The sequence below is a fragment of the Erpetoichthys calabaricus genome, chromosome 6, assembly GCF_900747795.2.
Source record: "Erpetoichthys calabaricus chromosome 6, fErpCal1.3, whole genome shotgun sequence".
Lineage (NCBI taxonomy): Eukaryota > Metazoa > Chordata > Cladistia > Polypteriformes > Polypteridae > Erpetoichthys > Erpetoichthys calabaricus.
In genome coordinates this window covers 133,555,036-133,579,917 of record NC_041399.2, presented here as the reverse complement: position 1 = coordinate 133,579,917, position 24,882 = coordinate 133,555,036, and the positions used below count along the sequence as shown (strand labels likewise).

At 40.3% G+C, this 24,882-nt stretch overlaps 1 protein-coding gene across 1 annotated transcript in view; it reads right to left on the bottom strand.

The window, feature by feature from the left end:
* tpk1 (thiamin pyrophosphokinase 1) overlaps positions 1-24,882 on the bottom strand; it is a 626,168-nt gene that overhangs the window by 283,779 nt on the left and 317,507 nt on the right. The window lies entirely within an intron of this gene.

Below are 24,882 nucleotides of genomic sequence, written 5' to 3'. Positions count from 1 at the left end.
CCGGAGACTCTTGATTACACCAGGGACGTTTGATTACAAGTCAGCAAATCTTACCACTACTCTACAGAAACTGTTGTTTTTTTCTTTAAGCTTTTGTGAAAGTGTTTATTTGATCTTTGGACTTCAGGCTTCATATATTATATAGTTTATGCCTACATTTTGTCATTTACTACTAAAATATGAAAAATGTTTCTGTTTTAAAAATGTGTTTACACAGATTACTGTAGAAATGGAACACGCATGAAATGCGTGTGTTCCAAATAACGATCTATTATTTCCACTCTAAAACTCTAGCAGTTCAGTCACTCCCAGATAATCAAACAAGGCATGAGCTGGGAAAACTTAGTAAACGTTCTGTGAAGGTGGGGGATGGAATAGCCAGCTGCTTGCTGGCTCATCTTAACGGCACATTTAGAAGACAAAAGAGAAGTGAGAACGGTTTTAAGGTGGGCCGGATCTACGAGTTTTTTCGTAGACTCTGGTAATTCTAGTGTTAACAGAACAATGCAAATCCCCTATATACAGGAAGAGAGGACATTATTACCACAGTCCATTATATAGCCTCAGTTCAGTTGTTCTAGTCTTGTCATAGTCCTGTGTATTAGACAGGACTACATAAGGTAAACTATGAAGACATTGTACCGGGGACGTAGTTGCACCCAGCCCATTATAGGTGCCTCTATGTACTAGTTTCAGTCACCACTTACATCGTATGACTGTAAAACTCATGCCTATGTCAGTACTTCCCCTAGTCAGATAGCTTGTAGTAACTATATATAGTGATGCATGAGTCGCTGTATTGCACCCCAAGAAAGGACGAGTTTCAATACTTTAGCAAAACCAGCTTTATGCTTTATTCAACTTGAAACAGGAACTGCAGGGTTATTTATTGCAGTGGGAGCTACCACTCTCCTATACACAGACACAGCAAACGGGAATAGTCGGGCCAGATCAATGGCCACGTTATACTGTTCCCTGAATTTATAATATTCCTTGCAGCACCCATTGGTGACAGGCGCTTATATCGCGACAATGATCAGTTTGTATTTGTTTCTGCGGTTGCCTCAGTGACATACAAGCAGCACCCCACAGACGCTGTAACTGCGCTTCAGCATGTCGTCCCATGGGGGTGGGTGCCCAAAAGAGTTCAGAAACCTCACTATACATATTCTGACCGCTGCTGCAGGGGGATGCGGCAGCCTTTCAGAAACCCCCTCTTAAACAGTTTTTCATTGGGAAACAAACTCACTCTTACATCTCCTCTTTGCAGGATAAGCTGCTGGCTTGTGGCGCAAGGAGCTTTGAACATTTAAAAGACCATGACACGGCCATCCTGTGGTCTTACTCTCCTATCTCCCTTCACTCAGACTCCCTCTACTCTGGCCACTGCTACTGGGCTATTGGACCCCCTTGATGAAGAAGACTTTATGTTCTTTTGAGCTGGAGTTGGGGCCAATACGTCATGTTTGACAGCTGTTCCTTCTGAGGCCGGATTGCCTCTGTAGGAGACTTGTGTTTGTATTTGGCAGAACAGCAATAAGGTTTCTACTCCTTGGAAAACCTGCTGAACTCTCTTGTGAAACTTTGTGACCCAAGCTTGACAATATACAGTGGGGCAAAAAAGTATTTAGTCAGCCACCAATTGTGCAAGTTCCCCCACTTAAAAAGATGAGAGAGGCCTGTAATTTTCATCATAGGTATACCTCAACTATGAGAGACAAAATGAGAAAAAAAAATCCAGAAAATCACATTGTCTGATTTTTGAAGAATTTATTTGCAAATTATGGTGGAAAAAAAGTGGTCAATAACAAAAGTTCATCTCAATACTTTGTTATATACCCTTTGTTGGCAATGACAGAGGTCAAACGTTTTCTGTAAGTCTTCACAAGGTTTTCACACACTGTTGCCGGTATTTTGGCCCATTCCTCCATGCAGATCTCATCTAGAGCAGTGATGTTTTGGGTCTGTCGCTGGGCAACACGGACTTTCAACTCCCTCCAAAGATTTTCTATGGGGTTGAGATCTGGAGACTGGCTAGGCCACTCCAGGGCCTGTGAAATGCTTCTTACGAACCCACTCCTTCGTTACCCACTACTTCGTTGTGTTTGGGATCATTGTCATGCTGAAAGACACAGCCACATTTCATCTTCAATGCCCTTGCTGATGGAAGGAGGTTTTCACTCAAAATCTGACGATACATGGCCCCATTCATTCTTTCTTTTACACGGATCAGTCGTCCTGGTCCCTTTGCAGAAAAACAGCCCCAAAGCATGATGTTTCCACCCCCATGCTTTACAGTAGATATGGTGTTCTTTGGATGCAACTCAGCATTCTTTCTCCTCCAAACACGACGAATAGAGTTTTTACCAAAAAGTTCTATTTTGGTTTCATCTGACCATATGACATTCTCCCAATCCTCTTCTGGATCATCCAAATGCTCTCTAGCAAACTTCAGACGGGCCTGCACATGTACTGGCTTAAGCAGGGGGACGCGTCTGGCACTGCAGGATTTGAGTCCCTGGAGGCATAGTGTGTTACTGATGATAGCCTTTGTTACTTTGGTCCCAGCTCTCTGCAGGTCATTCACTAAGTTCCCCCGTGTGGTTCTGGGATTTTTGCTCGCCGTTCTTGTGATCATTTTGACCCCACGGGTTGAGAACGTGCGTGAAGCCCCAGATTGAGGGAGATTATCAGTGGTCTTGTATGTCTTCCATTTTCTAATAATTGCTCCCACAGTTGATTTCTTCACACCAAGCTGCTTACCTATTGCAGATTCAGTCTTCCCAGCCTGGTGCAGGTCTACAATTTTGTTTGTAGTGTCCTTTGACAGCTCTTTGGTCTTGGCCATAGTGGAGTTTGGAGTGTGACTGTTTGAGGTTGTGGACAGGTGTCTTTTATATTGATAACGAGTTCAAACAGGTGCCATTAATACAGGTAATGAGTGGAGGACAGAGGAGCATCTTACAGAAGAAGTTACAGGTCTGTGAGAGCCAGAAATCTTGCTTGTTTGTAGGTGACCAAATACTTATTTTCCACCATAATTTGCAAATAAATTCTTTAAAATCAGACAATGTGATTTTCTGGATTTTTTTTCTCATTTTGTCTCTCATAGTTGAGGTATACCTATGATGAAAATTACAGGCCTCTCTCATCTTTTTAAGTGGGAGAACTTGCACAATTGGTGGCTGACTAAATACTTTTTTGCCCCACTGTATATCAATATATATATATATATATATATATATATATATATATATATACTGTATATATATATATATATATATATAGAAGAGAAGGTCTGTGATCCGGTTTGCATATTTGCAGTTGGAGATCCACAAAGGGAGAAAAAACGAATCACGTATCATAAAATAGTTTTATTCCTGAGCTTTCAACCCCTATCAGGGGTCTTCATATATATATATATATATATATATATATATATATATATATATATATATATATATATACACAGTAATCCCTCCTCCATCGCGGGGGTTGCGTTCCAGAGCCACCCGCGAAATAAGAAAATCCACGAAGTAGAAACCATATGTTTATATGGTTATTTTTATATTGTCATGCTTGGGTCACAGATTTGCGCAGAAACACAGGAGGTTGTAGAGAGACAGGAACGTTATTCAAACACTGCAAACAAACATTTGTCTCTTTTTCAAAAGTTTAAACTGTGCTGAATGACAAGACAGAGATGACAGTTCTGTCTCACAATTAAAAGAATGCAAACATATCTTCCTCTTCAAAGGAGTGCGCTTCAGGAGCACTGAATGCCAGAAAGTGAGAGAAAACCAAACAAATAAATAGGGCTGTTTGGCTTTTAAGTATGCGAAGCACCGCCGGTACAAAGCTGTTGAAGGCGGCAGCTCACACCCCCTCCGTCAGGAGCAAGGAGAGAGAGAGAGAGAGACAGAGGAAAACAAACAGTGAAAAATCAATACGTGCCCTTTGAGCTTTTAAGTATGCGAAGCACCGTGCAGCATGTCGCTTCACAAAGCAGCTGCACACAGAAGGTAGCAACGTGAAGATAATCTTTCAGCATTTTTAGACGAGCGTCCGTATTGTCTAGGTGTGCGAACAGCCTCTCTGCTCACACCCCCTACGTCAGGATCAGAGAAAGTCAGCGCGAGAGAGAGAGAGAGGGAGAGACAGAGAGAGAGAGAGAGAAACAAAAGTAAGTTGGGTAGCTTCTCAGCCATCTGCCAATAGCGTCCCTTGTATGAAATCAACTGGGCAAACCAACTGAGGAAGCATGTACCAGAAATTAAAAGACCCACTGTCCTCAGAAATCCGCGAACCAGCAAAAAATCCGCGATATATATTTAAATATGCTTACATATAAAATCCGCGATAGAGTGAAGCCGCGAAAGGTGAAGCGCGATATAGCGAGGGATCACTGTATATATATATATATATATATATACTGTATGTATATATATATATATATATATATATATATATATATATATATATGTATATATATATATATATATATATATATATATATATATATATATATATATATATATATATATATATATAGCAAAATACCCGCGCTTCGCAGCGGAGAAGTAGTGTGTTAAAGAGGTTATGAAAAAGAAAAGGAAACATTTTAAAAATAACGTAACATGATTGTCAATGTAATTGTGTTGTCATTGTTATGAGTGTTGCTGTCTTTTATATATATAATATACACACACACACACACATAAACATATATATACATATACATATATACATATCAACATATATATACACACATACATAAACACACACATATACATATACACATACATACATACACACATACACATACATACACACACATACATTATATATATACATATATATATATTCACGGCATTCGAAGTCTGTGTCACAATCTGATAGTGTGGGTGGTTACCTACCAGGTAACGCTTTGTGGTTGGCCAGCAATCTGCTAACATCCGCCACGGTGCCCTCAGTTTGTGAAGAGCAGATTATAGAATGGTTGAAATAGTTTACTGTCAAATAAATGCAAAGAGTACACGACACGTGTTTCGCCCTCATTCTGGGCTCATCAGGTGTACACACTCCACTGCACTCCCTCTCGGGAATCGAACCTCGGACGTCAGCGTCAGAGGCGATGCCCCTAACGTTGCGCCACGGCGTGTGGTTCGTTTATTTGACAGCATGTAGATCTGGGTAATTACATTCACGGCATTCGAAGTCTGTGTCACAATCTGATAGTGTGGGTGGTTACCTACCAGGTAACGCTTTGTGGTTGGCCAGCAATCTGCTAACATCCGCCACGGTGCCCTCAGTTTGTGAAGAGCAGATTATAGAATGGTTGAAATAGTTTACTGTCAAATAAATGCAAAGAGTACGCGACACGTGTTTCGCCCTCATTCTGGGCTCATCAGGTGTACACACTCCACTGCACTCCCTCTCGGGAATCGAACCTCGGACGTCAGCGTCAGAGGCGATGCCCCTAACGTTGCGCCACGGCGTGTGGTTCGTTTATTTGACAACATGTAGATCGGGGTAATTACATTCACGGCATTCGTAGTCTGATTCACAATCTGATTGTATGGGTGGTTACCTACCAGGTAACGCTTATAGTTGGCCAGCAAGTCAGGTCGAAGTGATCACTCGAGTGAAGGCAGCTTCACAAAAAAACAGATCCTTAACAAACTGTTATTAGTATATTTTCCCTCAATTTAAAAAGGTTTTCTTTTCTTCTTAATAAAAATTTAAAAGCGGTACTTCGCCGGTGCGAAGCGCGTAGATTTCACCGACTGACACATACAGACGTATTCATGAGTGCAGGTACTTCGGAAAGAAAGCACCGTGTAAACGTAAAGTTTAAATTAAGTTCATAGACCTACAAAAGGTTGCCATTCACTTGAGGCAAGATTGCTTTTCTTCTGTACAACTATACGTTGCATTCTCAACAGTGTGCTTGCACGGCTTCGGATATAGATATATATATATATATATGTATGTATGTCTATATATAAACATGTAAGCTTATAAGTACTGCCTTACTTCTCTTTAAGAAAGGAAGATGTAATGATACTTGATTTAAATACTGGTTATCCTTTAACACTAAAATATTACTAAAGAGATACAAAAAAAGTAAAATGGATATGTTCTTTTTCTTTAAGGAGATTAAATATTACTGAAGAAAGAAAAAAAAAATAAAACAGCCAAATGGGGCTATGCATACGAACTTAAAAGGTATAAATAAAACAGAAATATATATTTTATTTTTACTTGCTTAACTTGTGGAGGGTGTATCCTGTAGCAAAGCCCTAACTTTTTTCGTGAAAGCCCGTTTCAGTCAATAAGTCTTAAAAAAAGGTGTAAAGATATTGACAATAAGCTAAGCAAACCCAGGAAGACATGGAATCGTTTAAATCAAGTATCATTACATCTTCCTTTCTTAAAGAGAAGTAAGGCGAGTACTTATAAGCTTACATGTTTATATATAGACATACATACATATATATATATATATATCTATATCCGAAGCCGTGCAAGCACACTGTTGAGAATGCAACGTATAGTTGTACAGAAGAAAAGCAATCTTGCCTCAAGTGAATGGCAACCATTTGTAGGTCTATGAACTTAATTTAAACTTTACGTTTACACGGTGCTTTCTTTCCGAAGTACCTGCACTCATGAATACGTCTGTATGTGTCAGTCGGTGAAATCTACGCGCTTCGCACCGGCGAAGTACCGCTTTTAAATTTTTATTAAGAAGAAAAGAAAACCTTTTTAAATTGAGGGAAAATATACTAATAACAGTTTGTTAAGGATCTGTTTTTTTGTGAAGCTGCCTTCACTCGAGTGATCACTTCGACCTGACTTGCTGGCCAACTATAAGCGTTACCTGGTAGGTAACCACCCATACAATCAGATTGTGAATCAGACTACGAATGCCGTGAATGTAATTACCCCGATCTACATGCTGTCAAATAAACGAACCACACGCCGTGGCGCAACGTTAGGGGCATCGCCTCTGACGCTGACGTCCGAGGTTCGATTCCGGAGAGGGAGTGCAGTGGAGTGTGTACACCTGATGAGCCCAGAATGAGGGCGAAAACACGTGTCGTGTACTCTTTGCATTTATTTGACAGTAAACTATTTCAACCATTCTATAATCTGCTCTTCACAAACTGAGGGCACCGTGGCGGATGTTAGCAGATTGCTGGCCAACCACAAAGCGTTAACTGGTAGGTAACCACCCACACTATCAGATTGTGACACAGACTTCGAATGCCGTGAATGTAATTACCCCGATCTACATGCTGTCAAATAAACGAACCACACGCCATGGCGCAACGTTAGGGGCATCGCCTCTGATGCTGACGTCCGAGGTTCGATTCCGAGAGGGAGTGCAGTGGAGTGTGTACACCTGATGAGCCCAGAATGAGGGCGAAACACGTGTCGTGTACTCTTTGCATTTATTTGACAGTAAACTATTTCAACCATTCTATAATCTGCTCTTCACAAACTGAGGGCACCGTGGCGGATGTTAGCTGATTGCTGGCCAACCACAAAGCGTTACCTGGTAGGTAACCACCCACACTATCAGATTGTGACACAGACTTCGAATGCCGTGAATGTAATTACCCCGATCTACATGCTGTCAAATAAACGAACCACACGCCGTGGCGCAACGTTAGGGGCATCGCCTCTGACGCTGACGTCCAAGGTTCGATTCCCGAGAGGGAGTGCAGTGGAGTGTGTACACCTGATGAGCCCAGAATGAGGGCGAAACACGTGTCGTGTACTCTTTGCATTTATTTGACAGTAAACTATTTCAACCATATATATATATATATATATATATATATATATATATATATATATATATATATATACACAGACACATATATATACATAAATATTTACATATCTACATATATACACATCTACATATATATATATATATATATATCTAGACATACATACATAGATAGATTGACACATATATATATATATACATATCTACATATATATATATGTAATTGTGTTGTCATTGTTATGAGTGTTGCTGTCATATATATATATATATATATATATATATATATATATATATATATATATATAGCAAAATACCCACGCTTCGTAGCGGAGAAGTAGTGTGTTAAAGAGGTTATGTAAACATATATATATACATATATATACATATCTACATATACAGATATCTACATATAGCCAAATACCCGCGCTTCGCAGCAGAGAAGTAGTGTGTTAAAGAGGTTATGTAACCATATATATACATAAACATATATACATATATATACATATCTACATGTACACATATCTACATATACATATACATACATATACACATCGACATATACATATACAAATTTACATATCTACATATATATATATATATAGATATAAATATAGACATACATATACACATACATACATTCACATATATTATATATATATATATATACTGTATATAGATATATACTGTATATATACATATCTACTTATTGGCTCCTGTATTTAGGATATAGCGGGTTGGATAATGGATGGATGGACATCTGTATGCATAGCCCTATTTGCCCGTTTTCGTTTTTTTTCTTTCTTCAGTAATATTTCAGTAAACCCGGAGCTTGTCAGTTCAAATCCTGGTACTGACACCACTGTGTGACCCTGAGGAAGTCACTTCACCTGTGCTGCAAAAAACAAAAGTAATGTAATGATTGCTGGCCAACCACAAAGCGTTACCTGGTAGGTAACCACCCACACTATCAGATTGTGACACAGACTTCGAATGCCGTGAATGTAATTACCCCGATCTACATGCTGTAATGTAAGTAATGTAACAAATTGTACCTCAGATGTTGCAAGTTGCTGGAATAAAGGCATAAGTAAAATAGATAAATATGTATTATACACATAGGAACTATTCATTTATTTTCAGTTAAGTCATCTGCAGCAAACTTTTATAAATGAGGGTTTCTCCTTTTTACATAGTGCAAACTGTTTCTTCTTCATTGACGTTTTCTCTTGGAGAGGTTTTTTCACTTCATTGAAAATTAAAGCAGCAGCTGCCAAAATATGTAGCTTTCTTATTAATTTTTCAACATTGTGTAAAATAAATTTATAAAGTAACATAAAAGGTTTAAATACTGGTTATCCTTTAACACTAAAATATTACTAAAGAGATACAAAAAAAGTAAAATGGATATGTTCTTTTTCTTTAAGGAGATTAAATATTACTGAAGAAAGAAAAAAAAAATAAAACAGCCAAATGGGGCTATGCATACGAACTTAAAAGGTATAAATAAAACAGAAATATATATTTTATTTTTACTTGCTTAACTTGTGGAGGGTGTATCCTGTAGCAAAGCCCTAACTTTTTTCGTGAAAGCCCGTTTCAGTCAATAAGTCTTAAAAAAAGGTGTAAAGATATTGACAATAAGCTAAGCAAACCCAGGAAGACATGGAATCGTTTAAATCAAGTATCATTACATCTTCCTTTCTTAAAGAGAAGTAAGGCAGTACTTATAAGCTTACATGTTTATATATAGACATACATACATATATATATATATATCTATATCCGAAGCCGTGCAAGCACACTGTTGAGAATGCAACGTATAGTTGTACAGAAGAAAAGCAATCTTGCCTCAAGTGAATGGCAACCTTTTGTAGGTCTATGAACTTAATTTAAACTTTACGTTTACACGGTGCTTTCTTTCCGAAGTACCTGCACTCATGAATACGTCTGTATGTGTCAGTCGGTGAAATCTACGCGCTTCGCACCGGCGAAGTACCGCTTTTAAATTTTTATTAAGAAGAAAAGAAAACCTTTTTAAATTGAGGGAAAATATACTAATAACAGTTTGTTAAGGATCTGTTTTTTTGTGAAGCTGCCTTCACTCGAGTGATCACTTCGACCTGACTTGCTGGCCAACTATAAGCGTTACCTGGTAGGTAACCACCCATACAATCAGATTGTGAATCAGACTACGAATGCCGTGAATGTAATTACCCCAATCTACATGTTGTCAAATAAACGAACCACAAGCCGTGGCGCAATTTTAGGGGCTTTGCCTGTAGCGCTGACGTCCGAGGTTCGATTCCCATAAGGGAGTGAAGTGAGTGGCTGGTTACCTACCAGGTAACGCTTATGGTTGGCCAGCAAGTGAGGTAACATCAGCCACGGTGCCTTCAGTTGTGAGAAGCAGATCATAGAATGATTGAAAATAGTTTACTGTCAAATAATGCAAAGAGTACGCGACACGTCTTTCCCCCTTATTCTTGGCTCATCAGGCGTACACACTCACTGCACTTGCTTACGGTAATCGAACCTCGGACGTCAGCGCTAGAGGGGCTTAGCAGCGGTGAAGTACAGTGATCCCTCGCTATATCGCGCTTCGCCTTTCGCGGCTTCACTCCATCGCGGATTTTATATGTAAGCATATTTAAATATATATCGCGGATTTTTCGCTGCTTCGCGGGTTTCTGCGGACAATAGGTCTTTTAATTTCTGGTACATGCTTCCTCAGTTGGTTTGCCCAGTTGATTTCATACAAGGGACGCTATTGGCAGATGGCTGAGAAGCTATCCAGCTTACTTTCTCTCTCTCTCTCTCTTGCGCTGACGTAGGGGGGTGGTGAGCAGGGGGGCTGTGTGCAGCTGCTTCCTGAAGGACAGGCTGCACGGAGCTTCGCATACTTAAAAGCTCAAAGGGGCACGTATTGATTTTTTTTATCTGTCTCTCGCTATCTCTCTCTCTCTCTCCTCTCTCTCCTCTCTCTCTCTTCCTGCTCCTGACAGAGGGGGTGTGAGCTGCCGCCTTCAACAGCTTTGTACCGGCGGTGCTTCGCATACTTAAAAGCCAAAAAGCCGTATTGATTTTTTTTTTGACTGCTTGCTTTGCACTCCTTTGAAAGGAAGATATGTTTGCATTCTTTTAATTGTGAGACAGAACTGTCATCTCTGTCTTGTCATGGAGCACAGTTTAAACTTTTGAAAAAGAGACAAATGTTTGTTTGCAGTGTTTGAATAACGTTCCTGTCTCTCTACAACCTCCTGTGTTTCTGCGCAAATCTGTGACCCAAGCATGACATTCTAAAAATAACCATATAAACATATGGTTTCTACTTCGCGGATTTTCCTATTTCGCGGGTGGCTCTGGAACGCAACCCCCGCGATGGAGGAGGGATTACTGTATTGCTTTTAAATTTTAATTAAAAAGAAAAGAAAACCTCAGAGGTTCGATTCCCGTAAGGGAGTGAAGTGAGTGGCTGGTTACCTACCAGGTAACGCTTATGGTTGGCCAGCAAGTGAGGTAACATCAGCCACGGTGCCTTCAGTTGTGAGAAGCAGATCATAGAATGATTGAAAATAGTTTACTGTCAAATAATGCAAAGAGTACGCGACACGTCTTTCCCCCTTATTCTTGGCTCATCAGGCGTACACACTCACTGCACTCGCTTACGGTAATCGAACCTCGGACGTCAGCGCTAGAGGGGCTTCGCAGCGGTGAAGTATTGCTTTTAAATTTTAATTAAGAAAAAAAGAAAACCTTTTTAAATTAAGTCTTAAAAAGAGGTGTAAAGATATTGACAATAAGCTACGCAAACCCACCAAGAAATGCAATCATTTAAATCAAGGCGCGAGTCGAAAAACACCATCCCATAATATTAGTTAACGATTAACACATTTCTATATGTATTGTAAGCATACAATACAAGTGATAATATGTTGCGCTTATTTATCTGGTGTACCGACATTTTTGCGCGTTTAACGTCTGAAATCTAACGTGGTTTGTGTCCTTCAGAATGGAAACAGTTAGCATTTACCTTTTTAGTAAAAGGCTAGCTTTTAAGCCTGAGAAATCACCCCGTAAATGCACACGTTTAATTGCACATGTGTTAATATGTATGCTTACACAGTATTAAAAGACACTCAAAAATTAACGTCATTTACCTTCGTTCCCGCGTTTGACTCGTGCTGTAAATCTCTTCCTTGTTTTCTAGTTCACGTGATTACGTAGGAGGCGTGATGACGCGATACGTGACTCGCCTCCTCCATTAGAGTATATGGACAAAAAACAGGCTCCAGTTATGACCATTACGCGTAGAATTTCGAAATGAAACCTGCCTAACTTTTGTAAGTAAGCTGTAAGGAATGAGCCTGCCCAAATTTCAGCCTTCCACCTACATGGGAAGTTCGAGAATTAGTGATGAGTCAGTCAGTCAGTGAGGGCTTTGCCTTTTATTAATATGTATAGATACAGTATATATATATATATATATTGTGAGCTGGGGGGCTGATCACACCTCTAGAGAATACAGACACTGCTGGGAAAACCCCTAAAAAACGTTGACAGACTACCTTCACATTGCTCCTTACCTTTCTGGCGGCTCTGTCGCGTGATATGCCTCTCGCGCAGTACTCCACTTACTTAAAAAGCTTGTACGGGCTTCTGTCAGCTTGGAATTGATTGTTTGCTTCTCTCTCTCGCTCTCTCTCTCTCTCTGACATTCTCTGTTCCTGGCGGAACTGTCATCTCTGACTTGTCATGGTGCACGTTTAAACTTTTGAAAAGAGACAGATGTTTGTTTGCAGTGCTTTGAATAAAGTTTCTGTTTTTTTTTCTACAACCTCCTGTGTCTCTGTGCAAATCTGTGACCCAAGCGTGACAAGTGGTACCAGGAGTAGTTGCACAGATGGATGCTGAGGAGTTATTTAAAATCGCTCAGAATGTTCCGCTACCTTACGATCTGGAGGATGATACGATCCCCCACCAGAATGTTACGCTTCAAAATAATCTGCGAAATGTTCCACTGCCTCCACTACCTGAAAATTCGAAGAATGTGCTGACGAAGATGGGTCCTTCCAATGACCCAGAGATGTGTCTTTTGGCTTTTGAGCAAATGACGACTTTGTTGGGATGGGACAAACGACACAAGGCTGTTATCATCACCCCTTTTTTGTCTGGGGACGCCTTACTTTCCTTACGGAATGTACCTCGTGATAAGCATCGGCAATTATAATTTCCTGAAGGAACAAGTCCTTTTGCGTAAGACCACGACCTTTTTGGGTAAAGATTTTGCACATAATGACTGGAAACTGGATATGGAAGGTCCCATCCGGGCATAAATACAAGATTTGATTCATAAAGTACATTGCTGGTTTGAGGGGGACCAGATGAAGCGAGTCGTAGAAAAGGTTGTCATGAACATAGTACTGGCCGGGACACCTGCACTTCTCCGAGATGAGTTTCTTCGTCATAATGTTGAATCATTGACGATTGTGTCTCAATGTTTAGAAGGTTCTCAGACCACTTAGAGAAAAAGCGGTGGATTTGGTGCCCCATATGCTGTGTTACAACCTCCGAGAGAGCGCCCAGGGCATTCTCGTCACTTTGACCGAAGACTTGAACATCAACAAGCTTCAGGACCTGATAATCGGATGTCGTCAGGAAGGCCTCCGGGGAACGCAGTAATTAATGAGATGCCCGTTTCTGGACGAGGCGGGAGGCAGCCGAGACCGTGGACGTCACTGAGGATATTTCGGCAGTGGAGCTGAACGAAGATGTTTCCGGTGTGATCAACCCGGTCACTTGGCAAAGGAATGTCGCCTGTCTCCAGCTCAATCAATGGAAATTGGATTGGCGGAGGTTTGTTGCTCACGTATTCCCGATTCATCTAAAAAAAAAAGATGGCTTATTGATATCAGTGAAGTTAAGAAGGAGAATTAGTGGCGGTCAGGGATAATCTAGAGCCCCAATTAGATACTGAACCCAATCTCTCCAGTGAGACTGAGGGTGACACCCCCCTCAATTTCCCAGAGTGGCAGGGAGGCCCTTCTACATCCTCCCAGATTGCAAATGCCTCCGAACTCAAACCGAGTACTAGCAAGCAGTCGGATTTTGTGCGCTTGCAGCATGCTGATGGCTCACTAGAATATGCATTTAAACAGGCTTGCACTGCTAGTGACTCCTATTACCAAGAGTGTGATACTGGGGGCTTGAAAACTCCACACTTTCTAGAAAAAGATGGTTGCCTTTTCAGAGTAATTTCAGACCATTTAAAGGGGGAATTTATTGAACAACTAGTTGTGTAACTTTCACATCTTGGGAGGGCACCTGGGGGCTGATAAAACCAGAGATCGGCTATCAAAACGATTTTATTGGCTGAATATGGGAAAAGATGTTGAACAGTTCTGTACTTCATGTCCTGACTGTCAGATCGTCTCCGCTTATAAGCCTCCTCGGGCTCCCCCTTGTCCTATGCCTATTTTGGAAATCCCCTTTCAGAGGGTGGGATTAGATATTGTAGGCCCTTTGCCTAAGACTAAAAGTGGGTATCAATATATGCTGGTGTTGGTCAACTATGCAACACGATATCCACAGGTGGCTGCTTTGAAAAAGGCCAACTCCTCCACTGCAGCCAAAGCTCTGTGCGGGATTTTTACTCGTGTTGGCATTCCTAGAGAAATTTTAACTGATCAGGTCACACATTTTACTTCTCGCATGATGAAAGAATTGTGTGACAGCTTTGCTATTAAGAAATTGAGTTCCACTGTTTACCATCCACAGACTAATGGTTTGACTGAACGGTTTAACAAGACTTTAAAACAAATGATCAGACGAGTTGCTCATAATGATCCTACATCCTGGGACTCTGTTCTGCCTTTTGTTATGTTCGCGGTGCGGGAATCGCCACAGGCGTCCACTGGCTTGAGTCCGTTCGAGTTGTTATTTGGCAGGCGCCCAAGAGGCATCCTGGATGTTGTATGAGAGGAATGGATAGGAAACAAATCAACAACTCTTGGGCTGAGCTTTGCAGATCGGGTAGTTTCGTTGCAAGATAGAATTTCTAGGCTTTCTTCTATTGCTGTGGAGCATCAACAACGTGAGCAGGAAACTCAGAAACGTCTTTACGTTAGGCGCAGTAAGCTCCGTGAATTCAAGCCTGGTGATCGTGTTTTGGTACTGGTTCTGTCTGATCCGCACAAATTTCTAGCCAAATGCATTATTGAGGAGCGTATGGGACCAGCGGCACAAACCATTCCACATTTTACACGTTAATCTCTTGAAGGAATGGCATGATCGGCAGGGTATTTACACTTCCTTAGCTGCTGTCTCTCAGACCGATGTTGCCATTGGTAACGATCTGACTGACTCACAAAAGACAGAATTGTTAACTTTGATTGAACGGAACACTGATGTCTTTTCAGACTTGCCAGGCGTGACTAACCTTGCAGAACCTAAAATCACTACTGAACCCGGTGTCCGAATCCCAGAAGCGCAAGGAAATATTGTGCACGAAGAAGTCAAGAAGATGCTGGAATTAGGTGTAATTTGTGAAAGTAAAAGTGACTGATGTAATCCGGTCGTATTAGTCCCAAAGCAAGATGGTTCGGTTCGCTTCTGTATCGATTTCAGGCGCTTGAATAAGGTCTCTAAATCTGATGCTTATCCAATGCCCCGTGTTGACGAGCTGTTGGAAAAACTGGGTCAGGCGACCTATATCTCCATGCTAGATCTCACGAAAGGTGATTGGCAGGTGACTTTAGAGGCTGACAGTTGTGAGAAAACAGCATTTGCGACTCCTGACGGACTTTATGAATTTATGAGACTCCCGTTTGGTTTTCATGGGGCACCTCTAACTTTCCAACGTATGATGAATCAGATATTGCGTCCTCATTCTGAATATTTTGGGGCATACCTTGATGATGTCATGATTTTCAGCAATGATTGACATTCACATTTAGAACGTCTTCACAGGCTGGCTTTACTGCTAACCCTAAGAAGTGTAAACTGGGTATGTCTGAGATTCATTATTTAGGTTAATCCATGGGCAGGGGTTTACTTCGTCCACAGTTAAGAAAAGAGGAAGAGATGCTTGCTAACCCAGGCCCAAAACTCAGAAACTTTTTTTGGGCTTGCGGGTTATTACAGAAGATTCATCCCTGATTTTGCAAATAGGGCTGCTCTTCTTTCAGACCTTACTAAAGGCAGGAAAAACCGTCCTATTTTATGGACAGAAATTTGTGAACGTTCCTTTTCAGATTTGAAAACCGCTTTGTCTTCTTATCCGGTTTTGTGGAATTTCGATTTTTCTAAGGATTTTGTCCTACAGACGGACGCAAGTGTATTTGGTGTAGGCGCAGTCCTGTCCCAGGTTTTTGATGGAGAAGAGCACCCTATCACATACTTGAGCAGGAAATTGCTCCCCAGGAAACACAATTATTCAACTATTGAGAAAGAATGTTTGGCGATTAAATGGGCTATAGAAGCGCTTCGTTATTACTTATGGGGTCGAAATTTCACATTAATAAATGATCATGTTCCACTTCAATGGTTATACCGTCAGAAAGATACAAACTCTCGTCTCATGAGATGGTTCTTGGGCTTACAACCTTACAGTTTTACAGTCAGGCATCAACCTGACTCTGAGCAGGTTAATGCTGATGTCCTGTCATGCCAGTTTGAACCAGGTCTGGAGAGTCGCTTAATTCACGAAAATGTGAATAAAGCTGAGGGAGGGGGTGTGAGCCGTGGGGCTGATTGCACCTCTAGAGAATACAGACGCTGCTGGGAAAACCCCTGAAAAACGTTGACAGACTACCTTCACGTTGCTCCTTACCTTTCTGGTGGCTCTGTCGCGTGATATGCCTCTCGCATGGTACTCCGCTTACTTAAAAAGCTTGTACGGGCTTCTGTCAGTTTGGAAATGATTGTTTGCTTCTCTCTCTCTCTCTCTCTCTCTCATTCTCTCCTCCTGGCGAAACTGTCATCTCTGAATTGTCATGGAGCACATTTAAACTTTTGAAAAGAGACAAATGTTTGTTTGCAGTGCTTTGAATAAAGTATCCTGTTTTTTTTCTACAACCTCCTGTGTCTCTGTGCAAATCTGTAACCCAATCGTGAAAATATATATATAGGTTCATACCGAAAATATTTTTGTTATGATATGGATTTTTCTTATACCGCAACGCTGGTTTAAATAGCCTAAACAATGTTCGTTTTCACTGCTACACCGCTAAACACGCATGCAACACAGTACATGTGTTATTGGAGGTATTGCATGGTGAAAATGGACAGAGAATATTCCGAAACTGAAGCTGTAGCAGACGATAAAGTTAAACATGATGACACAGAAGAAATTTTGCCGAAAAAGGGAGTCATGTCTGTTGTCTGGAGATACTTTGTTTTTTTAAAAATTTTTATTAATTTTATTGTAATCATTCCATACAAATAGATCAATTGATAACAAAAAAAAATGAAAAATTGAAAACAAATCAAACCCCACCCCTGAGAAGTAGAGCTTAGCCAAAGGAGAATTGCTTAGGGCTTTTTAATAAGGCAACAATAAACAAAAATAAGGTAGAAATATATAGGTATATAAAAAATGGAGAAGGAAAATAAATGTGGTAATAGTTATTTCTCTTATTCTAAAATAATATTGATTAGATCCTGCCAGGTTTTGAAAAAGTTCTGTACAGATCCTCTAACTGAAAATTTGATTTTTTCCAATTTCAAATAATATAAAACATCGGTTTCCCACTGACTTATCAGAGGAGAGTTAGGATTTTTCCAGTTTAACAAAATAAGTCTGCGTGCCAAAAGTGTAGTGAATGCAATCACCGTTTGCTTGTCCTTCTCCACTTCAAGTCCGTCTGGAAGAACACCAAACACAGCTGTTAATGGGATAGGAGGGATTGTGACCCCAAGGCTGTCTGAAAGGCACTTAAGAATTTTGGTCCAAAATGAAGTTAGTTTGGTGCAGGCCCAAAACATGTGACCCAGTGAGGCAGGAGCTTGGTTGCAGCGATAGCAGGTTGGATCTTGCCCTGGAAACATTTTGGACAGTTTTAAGCGAGACAGATGCGCTTGATATATAATTTTTAGTTGAATAATTCTATGCTTTGTGCATATGGAGCTCGAGTGAATTCTCTGCTTTGCTAACTTCCATTCCTTTTCTGATAAATTGATTAAGAGATCTTCTTCCCAATGTCCTCTTGGGTCTTTGAAAGGTAGGGACTCTAATAAGATTTTATATAATGCAGAAATGGTGTTTAATTCCTCGAAATTGAGCAGTATTTTTTCCAGCATGGTGGAGGGTACGAGGTGAGGAAAATCGGGCAGTTTCTGTTTAACAAAATTTCTAATTTGAAGATAGTGAAAGAAATGTGTAGCTGGGAGGTTGAATTTGGAACGTAATTGTTCAAAAGATGCAAATATGTTGTCTATATATAGATCTCTGAGCATTTTAATCCCAAAACTTTTCCAGATATTAAAAACTGGATATGTTTGCGAGGGTTGAACGAGGTGGTTCTCTTGCAGAGGTGCCGCGGATAAAAGATTCTCCATCTTAAAATGCTTTCTAAGTTGGTTCCATATTCTGAGTGAGTAAAGCACAATTGGGTTATTAGTAGATTTGCGATAACTTGCATTTATTTATTGGAGTGCAGAGCAGGGAGTATAAAGAAGTACTACAGGATTTTACTTCTATTGCGAGCCAAGCCTGTGTTTGTTCATTTTTTTGTGTCCAGGTTGTTATGTCTTGCATGTTTGCTGCCCAGTAATAAAACTGAAAATTAGGTAAAGCCATGCCACCTTCTGCCTGAGGTCTTTGTAGGGTCGCTCTTCGGATACGTGGGTGTTTTGAGTCCCAAATGAATGAGGTTATTGTTGAGTCTAATTGCTTAAAAAATGATTTATTGATATATATTGGAATGTTTTGAAATAAAAAAAAGTTTAGGAAAGATATTCATCTTAACAACGTTAATTCTTCCGGCTAGAGTGAGATGAAGGGTTGACCATCTATGCAAGTCTTGCTTAATTTTTTCCATACAGACGGCAAAATTTTGTTCATAAAGATCCTTATGTTTACTTGTGATATTTACCCCTAGGTATTTAAACTGATCTGCTATGGTAAAAGGTAGAGTGTCCAATTTAATATTATATGCTTGTGAATTCTCTGGAAAGAGTATACTTTTATTCAGATTAATATCTATATCAGACCAGATATCTTTTGAAATTCTGTTAGTGCTGTTAGAACTGCAGGCACAGTGTTTTCTGGGTCTGATATATATAAAACCATATCATCTGCATATACAGAAATTTTCTGTTCCAGTCCTTCTCTGATAATCCCCTTTATCTGATAAGAATTTCGACAGTGAACCACCACTGGTTCAATGGCGATTGCAAACAGCAGTGGTGACAAGGGACATCCTTGTCTGGTACCACGTTCTAGCTTAAAGTAGTCTGAGCAAATGTTGGTAATACAAACTGAAGCTTCTGGATTGGTATACAGTAGTTTGATCCATGCACAAATATTCTGGCCAAACCCAAATTTCTCCAATGCAGTGAAAAGGTAGTTCCATTCAATCATATCAAATGCTTTTTCTTTGTCTAATGATAGTAATATCTCTGGGGTGTTTGACTTTGCTGGTGAATATATAACATTAAACAAGCGTCGGAGATTGGAAGATAGGTGTCAGCCTTTAATAAATCCAGTTTGATCCTGTGATATTACAGAGGGCAGCACTTTCTCCATCCTTCTAGCTAGAATTTTTGAGAGTATCTTAACATCATTATTCAGAAGTGAAATTGGTCTGTATGATGCACATTGTAACAAGTCCTTATTTTGTTTAGGAAAGACAGTAATTAATGCTTGACGAAATGTTTGAGGTAGTATTTGGTTGTCTCTAGCTTCTGTAAATGTTGCCAATAAGAGGGGAGCTAGGTGAGTGGAGAATTTATTATAAAATTCTACGGGGTAACCATCAGGGTCTGCTGATTTCCCGCTTTGATGTGACTTTATAGCATCTAGTATTTCTGTTAGCGTCAGAGGTTTAAAAGGTCAGATGTGCGACTGCTGTTTCTACAGTACTGGATAATACTGCAAGCCAAGTAGCCCTTTTTTTTTTAAATTTATTTATTTTTTTCCAATAATGGAATACCAATACATTACTGTGTAATGTACCTGGGTACTGTGTAATAGTGTGACGATGCCGGTCCCCTACAGACTCCCTCTTCCCACATGGGAGTCTGTTAAACCAACACCGTCGAAAGTTATGACCGAGATGAGCTGACAAATCTCATTGAAGCCAGGGGATGGTGAAACGTGCTCAAGTGCTTTTATTAGAAACAGTCAAAAGTAAAACCAAGTGTCCATTGTGCAGTGTTCAAAAAATTACAGTACCCAAATAAATAGCAAATCCATAAAACCAGTGAAACGTGGGGATAAAATCCATAATAAATAAATCCGTTAAAATGCAGTCTCTCTCCTCACCCGATCGTAGCCCACCACCTTCTGTCTCCCCGGCTCACCCATCACTGGTGTTGCCGGCGGAGCCTCTGCAGCACAAACTCCTTTCTGCCGAGCCCCATCTTGGCTGCCGCCACACTGCGCAGCCAGATCATCCGAGGTTGGAACGCCTCCCGCTTTCCTTCGCCTCACTCAGTCACTTCTCGGATCCATTGGGAGGCCTTTGCAGTCGCTGCTCCACGGCTCTGGAATGCCCTACCAGAGAACTTGAGAACACAGCAGATTGAGGGCTGTTTTAAAAAACAGCTAGACTTTTTTATTTAGGAAAGCATACTAACAAGAATGCCACTATTTATTGTTGTTTTATCTCTGTTTTTATCTTGTTTTTCTTTGTTAATTATTTTGAGATTTAATACTAATGTAAAGTGCCTTATAAGTAAAATGAATTATTATTATTATTGCCTTACATCTCGCTCACCCCACTCTAACTCTACATGCTTAGTCAGTGGGGCGAACCAGCCCCTAGAGCGCCTCAGCCTGCGCTCCCTCATGGAGCCCCAGCTCGTGCTGCCTTCTCCTTCCTGGAGTCTGGTTCGTCTCCCATGACTGCCTTTTCCCTTCTTTAACACTAGAATTACCAGAGCCTACGAGAAAACTCGTAAATCCGGCCCAACTTAAATCCTTTCTCACCTTTCCATCTTTTGTCCTGTAAATGTGTCGATAAGCAGATGGATGTCAGTAGTGTTTTGAGACAATGGAACTGGAAATTCTCTGATGTGGAATCAGTTCTGTATGGTTGTGGGCGTGGGTGTGAGTGGTGCACGTAACTGTGAATTACTGTGAATGTGAGTGGTGTTTTGAGATTATGGATCTGGAAATTACAGGGAATTCTCATCCACAATTATTCCCAATCAAGTACACATCTTTATCTGAAACAGCGTCAGATCGTGGGTTGGGGGGGGCAGGGAGGTGTTGTGGGAGCGTGAACGTGAGTGAGAGAATAAAACTGAAAAAAAAAACGCTAACTTTGACAAGTACTATAAATTTACAGCGGCTATTACAGACACAAATCAAATGTATGTTTTTAACATATAATATTAACAATAAGAGCAGGTCTCTATTCAAAATGGTAAACTTGAGAAGCTGCCAGCATCAAACCCAGAAGCTCTTGATTGGGAGTCAGCAGTTCTTAGCATTGCACCATGCAAGCTGTCATATCAACCGCCTAGTTTAACCTGCTTTCTTTTTTCTTCGGTTATATTCTTGAATAAAAGTACACTTGTTTTCTTATACTTGTACCTTTTGTGAAAGTGTTTATTTGGTATTTGGACTTCAGGCTTCACACCTTATACACATGTCGTAAATGTAGAAAGGACGGTCCTTGGGTGTGTGTGGGAACTGTTAACATTTGAATCTGATGATTGTATATAGCGCGGAACTGACCTCTCTGTACTATTCTGTCCTCTGCATGTCCTGGAGTTCAAAAGAAATACCACCATGCAGCAACATGTGGACACTGGCCAAGATCGGGATGAATATAATGATGTACTAGTGCAACAACGTTTTCCAAAATGTACAATACAGGTCATAAAATGAATAATTCCAAATGTCATCTATATTACTAAACGAAGGTTGTATATATGCACGGATGCCAGACGCACCGAAGCGCATGCGCACTGCGACTCAGCGCCCCAGAGTCAAACCCAGCGGCTTCCCAGACTCAGTAGGTAGCACCCAAACAACACAACACAACCTGTAAACTAAACATCAGGTCACAATACAACCACCGCCCGAACGTGCACACCACCGCATATAAAACCTTTGTTTAGTAATGTTTACGAAGGTTGTATATATGCACGGATGCCAGACGCAACCTGTGCCAAAAGCGAACGCGCACTCGCACAGCGCCCCAGAGTCAAACCCAGCAGCTTCCCAGAGTCAGTAAGTGGCGCCCAAACAACACAACACAACCTGTAAACTAAACTTGAGGTAAAGCGTGCACGCCAACAAGTTGCCATGGTCACATATTTAAACATAGACATAGAATAACTAGACGCCTCATGACTAGCAGAATCGTACGTCAACGTCGCCACCATATTGTGAGTGGCACTGCTGTGAAGTGAAGTAATGAATAATGTGCTGCTTGGGATTGTACAAACCGCTGTGCGCTCCAAACCAGATCCCGGGGGATTTCATTTCATAGGTAAGGATGAACAATTGTTTTGGTTATATTTGGCCATCAGAAAATCTTTTCTTTATAATCTTTACTTTAGCTAAGCCAGGCTAAGCTAGCAAAGCTATGCATTTATGTGCTCAAGTGAGCCTCCAAACAACATTTTGGCTAAACGTATTTAGTCACTAACTATGTAGATTGCTGTTAGCTGTTAACATTTCTCAAGCTTGATGATGTTTTTTCTCAAGGAGCACATTGAGGAAACACAGTTTAAAATTGACAACCATCATTTTATGCTCATGTCTTTATATCTGTCTTCCACAAACTAAGGCTGCACCATATTGCCAGACTGAATACTCTCAAATTACAGGATCTGAGTGAGCGAGAGGAGTGTAAGTCTGGAGGAGATCAGTGAGGTTGTGGAAAGCTTTAAATGTTAAGAGTGGTATTTAGTATTGTATTCTGTAGTTAACAGGGAGCCAGTGAAGTTGAGAGAGAATAGGTGTAATATGTTCAGTGGATTTACAACAGCAGGTTATTATCCTGGCAGCAGAATTTTGAAGAAGTTGTAAGCGATGGATGAGTTTTTGTGGCATGCCAGATAGAATAGCATTACAGTAATCTATACATGAGGTGACTCGGGCATTAACCAATACTTCAGTACTGTGTTGCGCAAGAACAGGACAAAGTCTGGAAATGTTTCGAAGATAGAAGAAGGCAGTCCCCAAAATGTTACTTATATGGGAGGAATGATTAATAATAATAATTATTATTATTTAATAATTGCCATTATTAGTGTATAAATGGATATAAATAATTGCATTTAAGTGATTCGCAAAAATCTGTTGTATGTAAACGATACTGTTTTAAACGTTATTGTTTTTTCATCAGAAAACCCGGTTTCCACGTCTACCTGTATTAGTTTAAATGGCACTTTTGCCACTCGCAATAAGGCTGACGTGCTGACGTATCGTGTCTACTGGGAAACACAGTCAAAGCGCTGTCTATCTATATATGTCTATGTATTTAAACTTGAGGTAGTGGTGACTACTGACAGTGCCAGCAGTCAGCTACTCCACAGTGCCTGCTGTCAGTGTTCTCCACTCCACAGTACCAGCAGCTACTCCACTACACAGTGCCACCAGTCAGTGTGTTCTAATCCACTGTGCCAGCACTCAGTGTGGCAGCTGTCAGTGTGGCTTATTTGAATCACATTAAGGTAATTCAGTGTTAAAAGTAAGTTCAATTATGATTCCTAACAGCAAACGACATCTAGCTAAAAACACACCCATAGAAAAACAAAAACGAGACTGCATAGATAAAAACAATGACCGAAGGTGCCTACAACGCGTTTCTGAAACACCAGAACCAAACGAGTCACGGCTCCAAAAAGAAACAGCTTTAGTACAAATATATTTATTTAATTAAATGAAAACTTTCTCAGGATGCTCCCACCCTCCATGATTTTTCATCCCTACAAAGATTGGAGGGAACAGAAAGTAATTACCATTCTTGGATTTGCGATTCTTTAGAGAATACTTACTGGTATTTACCTAAGTCTTTCTTTTTTTGTCAGTGACATCATGGATCAGAAGGTGCATACTAATTCATGCACCTGAGCATGAGCAGGAACACTCAAGAATAAAACTGAATAGAAAAAAATTCACATCCACAGTCATTCTCAGTCACGCACACCACTCACATCCACGTCCACAGTTATCCCAGTTCCAGTCTCGTCCGCGCACAAGATCTGACACGGTTTTCAAATAAAGAGGGGGTATAACAAAACAAGTTATACCACTGGCCTTTTCTGAATATCGGGGTTGGGATGTGTGTGGGGAAACTTGAACATAAGTGAGAGGATATAACTGGAAAAAAAAAAAAACTAACTTTGACAAGTACTACAAATTTACAGACGCAAATCAAATGTATGTTTTTATTGTATGATATTAACAATAAGAGCAGCTCACTACTGAAAATGGTAAATTTCGGAAGCAACTGATATCGAAACCGCAACATCTTGATTGGAAGGCAGCAGTTCTTAGCATTGCACCACACAAGCTGAAGTATCAACCGCCTACCGTAACCTGCTTTCTATTTTTTTTTCAGTTAAATTCTTGAATAAAAGTGCACTTATTTTGTTATACTTGAACCTTTTGTGAAAGTGTTTATTTCATATTTGTATTTCAGGCTTCACACATTATACATTTCATGTCTACATTTTGTCAATTATTACTAAAACATGAAAAATGTTTCTGTGTTAATGACGTTTTTACATAGATTGTTGTTGACACTGAACACACATGAAATTTATGTATTCCAAATGACTTGTACTTTTTTACCCTATAAAGCTCTGGCACTTCAATCAAAGATAAACACTGAGCACTGAGAAACTTCATTGCGAATTGAACTGCGGGCGGTGGGCAGGGGGATGGGATACCAGGCTGCTTG